Source organism: Hyperolius riggenbachi, chromosome 8, assembly GCF_040937935.1.
Source record: "Hyperolius riggenbachi isolate aHypRig1 chromosome 8, aHypRig1.pri, whole genome shotgun sequence".
Lineage (NCBI taxonomy): Eukaryota > Metazoa > Chordata > Amphibia > Anura > Hyperoliidae > Hyperolius > Hyperolius riggenbachi.
This window is the reverse complement of record NC_090653.1, coordinates 10,891,807-10,905,585: the sequence shown is the minus strand read 5'-3', so window position 1 is coordinate 10,905,585 and position 13,779 is coordinate 10,891,807.

Sequence of the window (13,779 nt, the reverse complement as noted above, 5' to 3'; positions counted from 1 at the left end):
AGAAATAATGATTTTTGAACTTTCCTGCAGTAAAACCTTATCTCAAGCTGTCTCTTACTGTTTCTTGGCTGTTTAAAGAACAACTGAAAAGAGAGGTATATGGAGGCTGCCATATTTATTTCCTTTTAAAGCAATACCAGTTGCCTGGCTGTCCTGCTGATCGTGTTCCTCTAATACTTGTAGCCATAGACCCTGAACAACCATGCAGCATATCAGATATTTTTTTTACATTTTTTTTTCAGATCTTACAAGATTAACTGCATGCTTTTTTCTGGTGTTGTTCAGACAATACTGCAGTCAAATAGACCAGAAGTGCTGCCAGGAAACTGGTATTGCTTAAAAGGAAATAAATATGACAGCCTCCAGACTCTTCTCACTACAGTTGTCCTTTAAAGGGGAACTGAAGATAGAGGTATATGGAGGCCACCATGTTTATTTTCTTTTACGCAATACCAGTTGCCTGGCAGCCCTGCTGATCCTCTGCCTCTAATACTATTATCCATAGCCCCTGAACAAGCATGCAGCAGATCAGGTGTTTCAGACTTTAAAGTCAGATCTGACATTACTAGCTGCATGCTTGTTTCTGGTGTTATTCAGATACTACTGCAGAGAAATAGACCAGCAGGACTGCCAGGCAACTGGTATTGCTTAAAAGGAAATAAATATGGCAGCCTCCGTATACCTCTTACTTCAGTTCCCCTTTAAAGGACAGGTGCAAGCAGGAAAAAAACAGGCCGCAGTACTTCTGCACCTGCACAAGACGCTCCATGCCATGTTTAATCTGCACTGACATCTTCTGCAGCACATTACAGAGTACATAGTCATGTCACTGACTGTCCTCAGAGGAGCTCACAATCTAATCCTACCATAGTCATAGTCTAATGTCCTACCATATTATTATTATGTATTTATATAGCACGGACATCTTCTGCACATTACAGAGTACATAGTCATGTCACTGACTGTCCTCAGAGGAGCTCACACTCTAATCCTACCATAGTCATAGTCTAATGTACCACCATATTATTATTATTATTATGTATTTATATAGCACTGACATCTTCTGCAGCACATTACAGAGTACATAGTCATGTCACTGACTGTCCTCAGAGGAGCTCACAATCTAATCCTACCATAGTCATTGTCTAATGTCCTACCATATTATTATTATGTGTTTATATAGCACGGACATCTTCTGCAGCACTTTACAGAGTACGTAGTCCTGTCACTGACTGTCCTCAGAGGAGCTCACACTCTAATCCTACCATAGTCATATGTCTAATGTCCTACCATATTATTATTATGTATTTATATAGCACGGACATCTTCTGCAGCACTGTACAGAGTACATAGTCATGTCACTGACTGTCCTCAGAGGAGCTCACACTCTAATCCTACCATAGTCATATGTCTAATGTCCTACCATATTATTATTATGTATTTATATAGCACGGACATCTTCTGCAGCAATGTACAGAGTACATAGCCATGTCACTGACTGTCCTCAGAGGAGCTCACACTCTAATCCTACCATAGTCATAGTCCTACCATATTATTAGTATGTATTTATATAGCACTGACATCTTCTGCAGCACTTTACAGAGTACATAGTCATGTCACTGACTGTCCTCAGAGGAGCTCACACTCTAATCCTACCATAGTCATATGTCTAATGTCCTACCATATTATTATTATGTATTTATATAGCACTGACATCTTCTGCAGCACATTACAGAGTACATAGTCATGTCACTGACTGTCCTCAGAGGAGCACACACTCTAATCCTACCATAGTCATATGTCTAATGTCCTACCATATTATTATTATTATGTATTTATATAGCACAGACATCTTCTGCAGCACATTACAGAGTACATAGTCATGTCACTGACTGTCCTCAGAGGAGCTCACACTCTAATCCTACCATAGTCATATGTCTAATGTCCTACCATATTATTATTATGTACTTATATAGCACGGACATCTTCTGCAGCAATGTACAGAGTACATAGCCTTGTCACTGACTGTCCTCAGAGGAGCTCACACTCTAATCCTACCATAGTCATAGTGTAATGTCCTACCATATTATTATTATGTATTTATATAGCACGGACATCTTCTGCAGCAATGTACAGAGTACATAGTCATGTCACTGACTGTCCTCAGAGGAGCTCACACTCTAATCCTACCATAGTCATATGTCTAATGTCCTACCATATTATTATTATGTATTTATATAGCACGGACATCTTCTGCAGCAATGTACAGAGTACATAGCCATGTCACTGACTGTCCTCAGAGGAGCTCACACTCTAATCCTACCATAGTCATAGTCCTACCATATTATTAGTATGTATTTATATAGCACTGACATCTTCTGCAGCACTTTACAGAGTACATAGTCATGTCACTGACTGTCCTCAGAGGAGCTCACACTCTAATCCTACCATAGTCATATGTCTAATGTCCTACCATATTATTATTATGTATTTATATAGCACTGACATCTTCTGCAGCACATTAGAGTACATAGTCATGTCACTGACTGTCCTCAGAGGAGCTCACACTCTAATCCTACCATAGTCATATGTCTAATGTCCTACCATATTATTATTATGTACTTATATAGCACGGACATCTTCTGCAGCACATTACAGAGTACATAGTCATGTCACTGACTGTCCTCAGAGGAGCTCACACTCTAATCCTACCATAGTCATAGTGTAATGTCCTACCATATTATTATTATGTATTTATATAGCACTGACACCTTCTGCAGCACTTTACAGAGTACATAGTCATGTCACTGACTGTCCTCAGAGGAGCTCACACTCTAATCCTACCATAGTCATATGTCTAATGTCCTACCATATTATTATTATGTATTTATATAGCACGGACATCTTCTGCAGCAATGTACAGAGTACATAGCCATGTCACTGACTGTCCTCAGAGGAGCTCACACTCTAATCCTACCATAGTCATAGTCTAATGTACCACCATATTATTATTATTATTATGTATTTATATAGCACTGACATCTTCTGCAGCACATTACAGAGTACATAGTCATGTCACTGACTGTCCTCAGAGGAGCTCACAATCTAATCCTACCATAGTCATTGTCTAATGTCCTACCATATTATTATTATGTGTTTATATAGCACGGACATCTTCTGCAGCACTTTACAGAGTACGTAGTCCTGTCACTGACTGTCCTCAGAGGAGCTCACACTCTAATCCTACCATAGTCATATGTCTAATGTCCTACCATATTATTATTATGTATTTATATAGCACGGACATCTTCTGCAGCACTGTACAGAGTACATAGTCATGTCACTGACTGTCCTCAGAGGAGCTCACACTCTAATCCTACCATAGTCATATGTCTAATGTCCTACCATATTATTATTATGTATTTATATAGCACGGACATCTTCTGCAGCAATGTACAGAGTACATAGCCATGTCACTGACTGTCCTCAGAGGAGCTCACACTCTAATCCTACCATAGTCATAGTCCTACCATATTATTAGTATGTATTTATATAGCACTGACATCTTCTGCAGCACTTTACAGAGTACATAGTCATGTCACTGACTGTCCTCAGAGGAGCTCACACTCTAATCCTACCATAGTCATATGTCTAATGTCCTACCATATTATTATTATGTATTTATATAGCACTGACATCTTCTGCAGCACATTACAGAGTACATAGTCATGTCACTGACTGTCCTCAGAGGAGCACACACTCTAATCCTACCATAGTCATATGTCTAATGTCCTACCATATTATTATTATGTATTTATATAGCACAGACATCTTCTGCAGCACATTACAGAGTACATAGTCATGTCACTGACTGTCCTCAGAGGAGCTCACACTCTAATCCTACCATAGTCATATGTCTAATGTCCTACCATATTATTATTATGTACTTATATAGCACGGACATCTTCTGCAGCAATGTACAGAGTACATAGCCTTGTCACTGACTGTCCTCAGAGGAGCTCACACTCTAATCCTACCATAGTCATAGTGTAATGTCCTACCATATTATTATTATGTATTTATATAGCACGGACATCTTCTGCAGCAATGTACAGAGTACATAGTCATGTCACTGACTGTCCTCAGAGGAGCTCACACTCTAATCCTACCATAGTCATATGTCTAATGTCCTACCATATTATTATTATGTATTTATATAGCACGGACATCTTCTGCAGCAATGTACAGAGTACATAGCCATGTCACTGACTGTCCTCAGAGGAGCTCACACTCTAATCCTACCATAGTCATAGTCCTACCATATTATTAGTATGTATTTATATAGCACTGACATCTTCTGCAGCACTTTACAGAGTACATAGTCATGTCACTGACTGTCCTCAGAGGAGCTCACACTCTAATCCTACCATAGTCATATGTCTAATGTCCTACCATATTATTATTATGTATTTATATAGCACTGACATCTTCTGCAGCACATTAGAGTACATAGTCATGTCACTGACTGTCCTCAGAGGAGCTCACACTCTAATCCTACCATAGTCATATGTCTAATGTCCTACCATATTATTATTATGTACTTATATAGCACGGACATCTTCTGCAGCACATTACAGAGTACATAGTCATGTCACTGACTGTCCTCAGAGGAGCTCACACTCTAATCCTACCATAGTCATAGTGTAATGTCCTACCATATTATTATTATGTATTTATATAGCACTGACACCTTCTGCAGCACTTTACAGAGTACATAGTCATGTCACTGACTGTCCTCAGAGGAGCTCACACTCTAATCCTACCATAGTCATATGTCTAATGTCCTACCATATTATTATTATGTATTTATATAGCACGGACATCTTCTGCAGCAATGTACAGAGTACATAGCCATGTCACTGACTGTCCTCAGAGGAGCTCACACTCTAATCCTACCATAGTCATAGTCCTACCATATTATTAGTATGTATTTATATAGCACTGACATCTTCTGCAGCACTTTACAGAGTACATAGTCATGTCACTGACTGTCCTCAGAGGAGCTCACACTCTAATCCTACCATAGTCATATGTCTAATGTCCTACCATATTATTATTATGTATTTATATAGCACTGACATCTTCTGCAGCACATTACAGAGTACATAGTCATGTCACTGACTGTCCTCAGAGGAGCTCACACTCTAATCCTACCATAGTCATATGTCTAATGTCCTACCATATTATTATTATGTATTTATATAGCACGGACATCTTCTGCAGCACATTACAAAGTACATAGTCATGTCACTGACTGTCCTCAGAGGAGCTCACACTCTAATCCTACCATAGTCATATGTCTAATGTCCTACCATATTATTATTATATTTTGCGGAATATAAGACGCTCCGGCATATAAGACGCACCTAGATTTAGAAGGCAAAAATCAGGAAAAAAAAAAAAAACTAAACCTAGGTGCGTCTATGTTGCAGGGGTGTCTTATGGACCTTTAAACCCCCCAAAACTGTCTCTATCTAAGCTGAACTGCTCATCTACACTAAATCCTGCTACACTACACTTCACTTACCCCTGCTGCCCCCACCAACTACACTACACTACACTACACGAACTAACCCCTGCAGCCAACCCAAACTACACTACACTTCACTAAGTAACCCCTGTAGAAACCCAAACTACACTACACTACTACACTACACTTCACTAACTAACCCCTGCAGCCAACCCAAACTACACTACACTAACTAAATCCTGCACCCAACACAAACTACACTACACTTTGCCCCTGCAGCATCTCACCTGATCCTGCTGCCGCGATCCTGTCCTCCTCCGCCTGACTGCCGACTTCCAAGGGTCATCTGAGGGTCCCAACTGTGGTCATCTGAGGGTCCCAGCCATCCCATCCAGAATCCCGGCTCTTCAGTGTCCCAGTCGCCAGATCGTCTTCACTGCAGACAGCAGCCATGCGGTAATCACGCGCTGCTGCCTCGCCGACATCCTCTTCCTAGTTACGGTGCCCCCTTCTGTGACGAGCAGCGCATGTGCGCCTGACGTCATGTGTGACCCCGGCGCACGTGCGCCTGAAGTCATGCGTGACCCGGCGCACATGCGCCGCTCGTCACACAGAAGGGGGCACCGTAACTAGGAAGAGGACGCCGTTACCATGGAGGATGTCGGCGAGGCAGCAGCGCGTGATTACCGCATGGCTGCTGTCTGCAGTGAAGACGATCTGGCGACTGGGACACTGAAGAGCCGGGATTCTGGATGGGATGGCTGGGACCCTCAGATGACCACAGCTGGGACCCTCGGATGACCCTTGGATGGCGGCAGAAAGACGGAGGAGGACAGGATCGCGGCTGCAGGAACCGGTAAGTATGTTTTGGGGCCCAAATACCGTACCTTTAGAATATAAGACGCACCCACTTTTTCCCCCTAGTTTTGGGGAAGAAAAAGTGCGTCTTATATTCCGAAAAATACGGTACTTATATAGCACGGACATCTTCTGCAGCACATTACAGAGTACATAGTCATGTCACTGACTGTCCTCAGAGGAGCTCACACTCTAATCCTACCATAGTCATAGTGTAATGTCCTACCATATTATTATTATGTATTTATATAGCACTGACACCTTCTGCAGCACTTTACAGAGTACATAGTCATGTCACTGACTGTCCTCAGAGGAGCTCACACTCTAATCCTACCATAGTCATATGTCTAATGTCCTACCATATTATTATTATGTATTTATATAGCACGGACATCTTCTGCAGCACATTACAGAGTACATAGTCATGTCACTGACTGTCCTCAGAGGAGCTCACAATCTAATCCTACCATAGTCATATGTCTAATGTCCTACCATATTATTATTATGTATTTATATAGCACGGACATCTTCTGCAGCAATGTACAGAGTACATAGTCATGTCACTGACTGTCCTCAGAGGAGCTCACACTCTAATCCTACCATAGTCATATGTCTAATGTCCTACCATATTATTATTATGTATTTATATAGCATGAACATCTTCTGCAGCAATGTACAGAGTACATAGCCATGTCACTGACTGTCCTCAGAGGAGCTCACACTCTAATCCTACCATAGTCATAGTCCTACCATATTATTAGTATGTATTTATATAGCACTGACATCTTCTGCAGCACTTTACAGAGTACATAGTCATGTCACTGACTGTCCTCAGAGGAGCTCACACTCTAATCCTACCATAGTCATATGTCTAATGTCCTACCATATTATTATTATGTATTTATATAGCACGGACATCTTCTGCAGCACATTACAGAGTACATAGTCATGTCACTGACTGTCCTCAGAGGAGCTCACAATCTAATCCTACCATAGTCATATGTCTAATGTCCTACCATATTATTATTATTATGTATTTATATAGCACTGACATCTCCTGCAGCACAGAGTACATAGTCATGTCACTGACTGTCCTCAGAGGAGCTCACACTCTAATCCTACCATAGTCATAGTCTAATGTCCTACCATATTATTATTATGTATTTATATAGCACTCACATCTTCTGCAGAACTGTACAGAGTACATAGTCATGTCACTGACTGTCCTCAGAAGAGCTCACAATCAAATCCTACCATAGTCATAGTCTAATGTCCTACCATATCATTATTATGTATTTATATAGCACTGACATCTCCTGCAGCACATTACAGAGTACATATTAATGTCACTGGCTGTCCTCAGAGGAGCTCACAATCTAATCCTACCATAGTCATAGTGTAATGTCCTACCATATTATTATTATGTATTTATATAGCACTGACAACTTCTGCAGCACTGTACAGAGTACATAGTCATGTCACTGACTGTCCTCAGAGGAGTTCACACTCTAATCCTACCATAGTCATAGTCTAAAGTCCTACCATATTATTATTATGTATTTATATAGCACTGGCATCTTCTGCAGCACTGTACAGAGTACATAGTCATGTCACTGACTGTCCTCAGAGGAGCTCACAATCTAATCCTACCATAGTCATAGTGTAATGTCCTACCATATTATTATTATGTATTTATATAGCACTGACAACTTCTGCAGCACTGTACAGAGTACATAGTCATGTCACTGACTGTCCTCAGAGGAGTTCACACTCTAATCCTACCATAGTCATAGTGTAATGTCCTACCATATTATTATTATGTATTTATATAGCACTGACAACTTCTGCAGCACTGTACAGAGTACATAGTCATGTCACTGACTGTCCTCAGAGGAGCTCACAATCTAATCCTACCATAGTCATAGTCTAAAGTCCTACCATATTATTATTATGTATTTATATAGCACTGGCATCTTCTGCAGCACTGTACAGAGTACATAGTCATGTCACTGACTGTCCTCAGAGGAGCTCACACTCTAATCCTACCATAGTCATATGTCTAATGTCCTACCATATTATTATTATGTATTTATATAGCACGGACATCTTCTGCAGCACATTACAGAGTACATAGTCATGTCACTGACTGTCCTCAGAGGAGCTCACACTCTAATCCTACCATAGTCATATGTCTAATGTCCTACCATATTATTATTATGTATTTATATAGCACGGACATCTTCTGCAGCACATTACAGAGTACATAGTCATGTCACTGACTGTCCTCAGAGGAGCTTACAATCTAATCCTACCATAGTCATATGTCTAATGTCCTACCATATTATTATTATTATGTATTTATATAGCACTGACATCTCCTGCAGCACAGAGTACATAGTCATGTCACTGACTGTCCTCAGAGGAGCTCACACTCTAATCCTACCATAGTCATAGTCTAATGTCCTACCATATTATTATTATGTATTTATATAGCACTCACATCTTCTGCAGAACTGTACAGAGTACATAGTCATGTCACTGACTGTCCTCAGAAGAGCTCACAATCAAATCCTACCATAGTCATAGTCTAATGTCCTACCATATCATTATTATGTATTTATATAGCACTGACATCTCCTGCAGCACATTACAGAGTACATATTAATGTCACTGGCTGTCCTCAGAGGAGCTCACAATCTAATCCTACCATAGTCATAGTGTAATGTCCTACCATATTATTATTATGTATTTATATAGCACTGACAACTTCTGCAGCACTGTACAGAGTACATAATCATGTCACTGACTGTCCTCAGAGGAGTTCACACTCTAATCCTACCATAGTCATAGTCTAAAGTCCTACCATATTATTATTATGTATTTATATAGCACTGGCATCTTCTGCAGCACTGTACAGAGTACATAGTCATGTCACTGACTGTCCTCAGAGGAGCTCACAATCTAATCCTACCATAGTCATAGTGTAATGTCCTACCATATTATTATTATGTATTTATATAGCACTGACAACTTCTGCAGCACTGTACAGAGTACATAGTCATGTCACTGACTGTCCTCAGAGGAGTTCACACTCTAATCCTACCATAGTCATAGTGTAATGTCCTACCATATTATTATTATGTATTTATATAGCACTGACAACTTCTGCAGCACTGTACAGAGTACATAGTCATGTCACTGACTGTCCTCAGAGGAGCTCACAATCTAATCCTACCATAGTCATAGTCTAAAGTCCTACCATATTATTATTATGTATTTATATAGCACTGGCATCTTCTGCAGCACTGTACAGAGTACATAGTCATGTCACTGACTGTCCTCAGAGGAGCTCACACTCTAATCCTACCATAGTCATATGTCTAATGTCCTACCATATTATTATTATGTATTTATATAGCACGGACATCTTCTGCAGCACATTACAGAGTACATAGTCATGTCACTGACTGTCCTCAGAGGAGCTCACAATCTAATCCTACCATAGTCATATGTCTAATGTCCTACCATATTATTATTATTATGTATTTATATAGCACTGACATCTCCTGCAGCACAGAGTACATAGTCATGTCACTGACTGTCCTCAGAGGAGCTCACACTCTAATCCTACCATAGTCATAGTCTAATGTCCTACCATATTATTATTATGTATTTATATAGCACTCACATCTTCTGCAGAACTGTACAGAGTACATAGTCATGTCACTGACTGTCCTCAGAAGAGCTCACAATCAAATCCTACCATAGTCATAGTCTAATGTCCTACCATATCATTATTATGTATTTATATAGCACTGACATCTCCTGCAGCACATTACAGAGTACATATTAATGTCACTGGCTGTCCTCAGAGGAGCTCACAATCTAATCCTACCATAGTCATAGTGTAATGTCCTACCATATTATTATTATGTATTTATATAGCACTGACAACTTCTGCAGCACTGTACAGAGTACATAGTCATGTCACTGACTGTCCTCAGAGGAGTTCACACTCTAATCCTACCATAGTCATAGTCTAAAGTCCTACCATATTATTATTATGTATTTATATAGCACTGGCATCTTCTGCAGCACTGTACAGAGTACATAGTCATGTCACTGACTGTCCTCAGAGGAGCTCACAATCTAATCCTACCATAGTCATAGTGTAATGTCCTACCATATTATTATTATGTATTTATATAGCACTGACAACTTCTGCAGCACTGTACAGAGTACATAGTCATGTCACTGACTGTCCTCAGAGGAGTTCACACTCTAATCCTACCATAGTCATAGTGTAATGTCCTACCATATTATTATTATGTATTTATATAGCACTGACAACTTCTGCAGCACTGTACAGAGTACATAGTCATGTCACTGACTGTCCTCAGAGGAGCTCACAATCTAATCCTACCATAGTCATAGTCTAAAGTCCTACCATATTATTATTATGTATTTATATAGCACTGGCATCTTCTGCAGCACTGTACAGAGTACATAGTCATGTCACTGACTGTCCTCAGAGGAGCTCACACTCTAATCCTACCATAGTCATAGTCTAATGTCCTACCATATTATTATTATGTATTTATATAGCACTGACATCTTCTGCAGCACATTACAGAGTACATAGTCATGTCACTGACTGTCCTCAGAGGAGCTCATAATCTAATCCTACCATAGTCCTATGTCTAATGGAAGCAAAAGACAGGAGGAGCGCTCCGTAGTGTGATACCGTTTAATAAAATGAAAACTGCGCAATAAAAGATACACTTACTAGATGTGTATGGACAGTAGGCATTTAAAATTGGCATATAGCCCAGAATAAAAAGGATATCCCCTCTTGGAAGCGAAACCTGAAGCTGCAGTGGCCAGCGGCAGCAAGGATCCAGATGGTAAATGGATGACAGGTGTCCCTTCGGGGTGACTGTGTGCAGGTTACGTCAAGACGCGTTTCGGCGTGTCCACGCCTTCGTCAGTTAACGTCGGACGTTAATGCCTACTGTTCATTTTATTAAACGGTATCACACTACGGAGCGCTCCTCCTGTCTTTTGCTTCCTTTTCCAGTAGTCCGCTCACAGCCGAGTGTTTGAGGAGCTGCCAGTGTGTGATCAGTCTGCGGTCCACTTTGACCTCTCACCTGCGTTAGCGCAAGATTGCACATCTTTTGTTTTTCCTATGTCTAATGTCCTACCATATTATTATTATGTAATTATATACCATTGACATCCCCTTTAACAGGACCAATGGGGAAACCTCCCTGAGGAGGTGGTTTTTTAAGTAACCAATTGGAAGCCCCACTGCCACCCACATCACTCACACATTGCTGCCTTTTCTTGTGTTTTGTATCATTTTGGGAGCACACATGAGTTTTCTGCAATGTGCATTTGGTTTTATTCTGTGCAGTTTGTAGTATTGGTTGTGCATTTCTGTGAGCATTTGAGATGGTGTTTTTACATTTGCGTTTTTCATGCATTTGAGTTTTGCATTTTTAAAATTACCTCCGCTTTTCAATGGATAAACATACAGCATCATTTATTCTTATCATGCAGTTCATACAGTGTGCAGAAATAAGCTGCATGTTGTGCATTTTAAAAACCTCAGGTACGGTTCACACAATGATGCAAACACAGCAGATGCAGAAATGGCGTTGTGTGCGCATCTGCTGAGGATGCGCTGGCGTCTGTGCAGCATCGGTCACATACCTGCCCAGGGGTGTTTCTAGTCTTTTTGTTACTCCAGGCAAGAAGTCCTGTGTTACCAACCCCCTAAAAAAACACACTAGAGAATAGAAACCATGAGCAGTATAGGGTGGATGTATACTACACGGAGTCCCTAAGATACAAACAACCCGCCGATCCTGTCACATTTTCGTTGCACCCCCCCCATCCTGCAGCACCCCCCAGCTTAGTGTATAAATGCAGAGTATAGAGCAGCAGAAGCTGTGCTCTCACCTCTCCTCTGGAGTCCGGTGCTGTGCTTCTGCCTGTCCCCTCACCACTCGCCCTAGTGTCCAGCATCTCCTACCATATGTAGCAAGATTACAGGCTACATGACGAGAGCCAGCACTAGAGGGAGCAGAAAACAGATGGTCGCACAGGCACAGCACTGGACTCCGGAGGGGAGAGCACAGCTTCTGCAGCCCTGCACCCTGCCTTTACACACTGGACTGGGAAAGTGCAGAAGGAGGACGGGAACAGATGGTGGGACAAAGGGAGCCCAAAGGGGGACAGGAGGCACAAAAAGGGACAGAAGGAGGCACAGTGGGAGAGAGGAAAGCACAAAGGGACGCACTAAAGCCCCGTCTACACCATAAGAGGTTGCAGCGATCCGGCGGCTCGATTAGCCGCCAGATCGCCTCTTCCGCGTGCCCGCCGCGTCCCCGCTCGCCGCGCGTGCGCCGCATTCGATTCCCCGCTCGTGCCCGCTCGTCCCCGCCGGCGCCGCTTATCTCCTGCACGATTCCCTGCCATTGTCCCCTCGCGGGGAGCGAGCAGGGAATCGGCGGTGCGGAGATCCGTCCTGTTGGATCTTATCAATCGAGCCGCATTAGCGGCTCGATTGATAAGGAGCATCGCGGCCGCATCTACTCGTGTAGATGCGGCTTTAGAGCCAGATCACGCACAAGCCAACTTAGGCAGGGAGTATAGGGGCCGGTTTATTCTAGCCCGCAACAAATCTTGCCAAAAAAGCTAGGTACCCATCAAGGGGAGGGGGGGGGGGGGGCAAAGTCAGTGCTTACCTTAATCTATCACAGAAGGAGGCACACAGGGTGACAAAATAAAGCATGTGGGGACAGATGGACACAGAAGGGGGCAGTGGTGGCACCGGGGGACTGAAGGAGGAGACAGAAGGAGGTACAAACACATGTAAGGGGCGTAGCTTTATTCGGGAGGCGTGGATTAGTTCAGGGGAGGGGCTTAGTTTTGGGCGTGGCTTAATCCTCCGTACTGTCTGACTCTCATCCTGAAACATAGCTTGGCAGACTCTTTGGGTCTCCCTATAAAACAAAAGAAGACAATAGAGAGCCCCCAATAGTGTGTTACTGATGGTGAAAATGGAATAGTCAATAGTAACAGGTTTATACTCACAAGTGTGGGTTGCCGAGATTAGGCAATCACTAATTGCGCATGGGAGGAAAGTAAACCTGTCCCCACTCAGGCTAAGAAGTCGCTCTCCGTAGAAGGAAGAAAAGGGTGGTCCCACCCATCCACCAGGTGGAGAGCAAGAAATTGTAAAATACAGAGGTGCCAATAGGATAAAATGCACTTAAAAACCATATAAAATGGGGGCAAGGGTAAACATACCTCTCCACGTAACAACCCAACAATCGTATAATACAAAAACCGTGTATTCTTACTCCCAACAGTCTGCAGAGCTA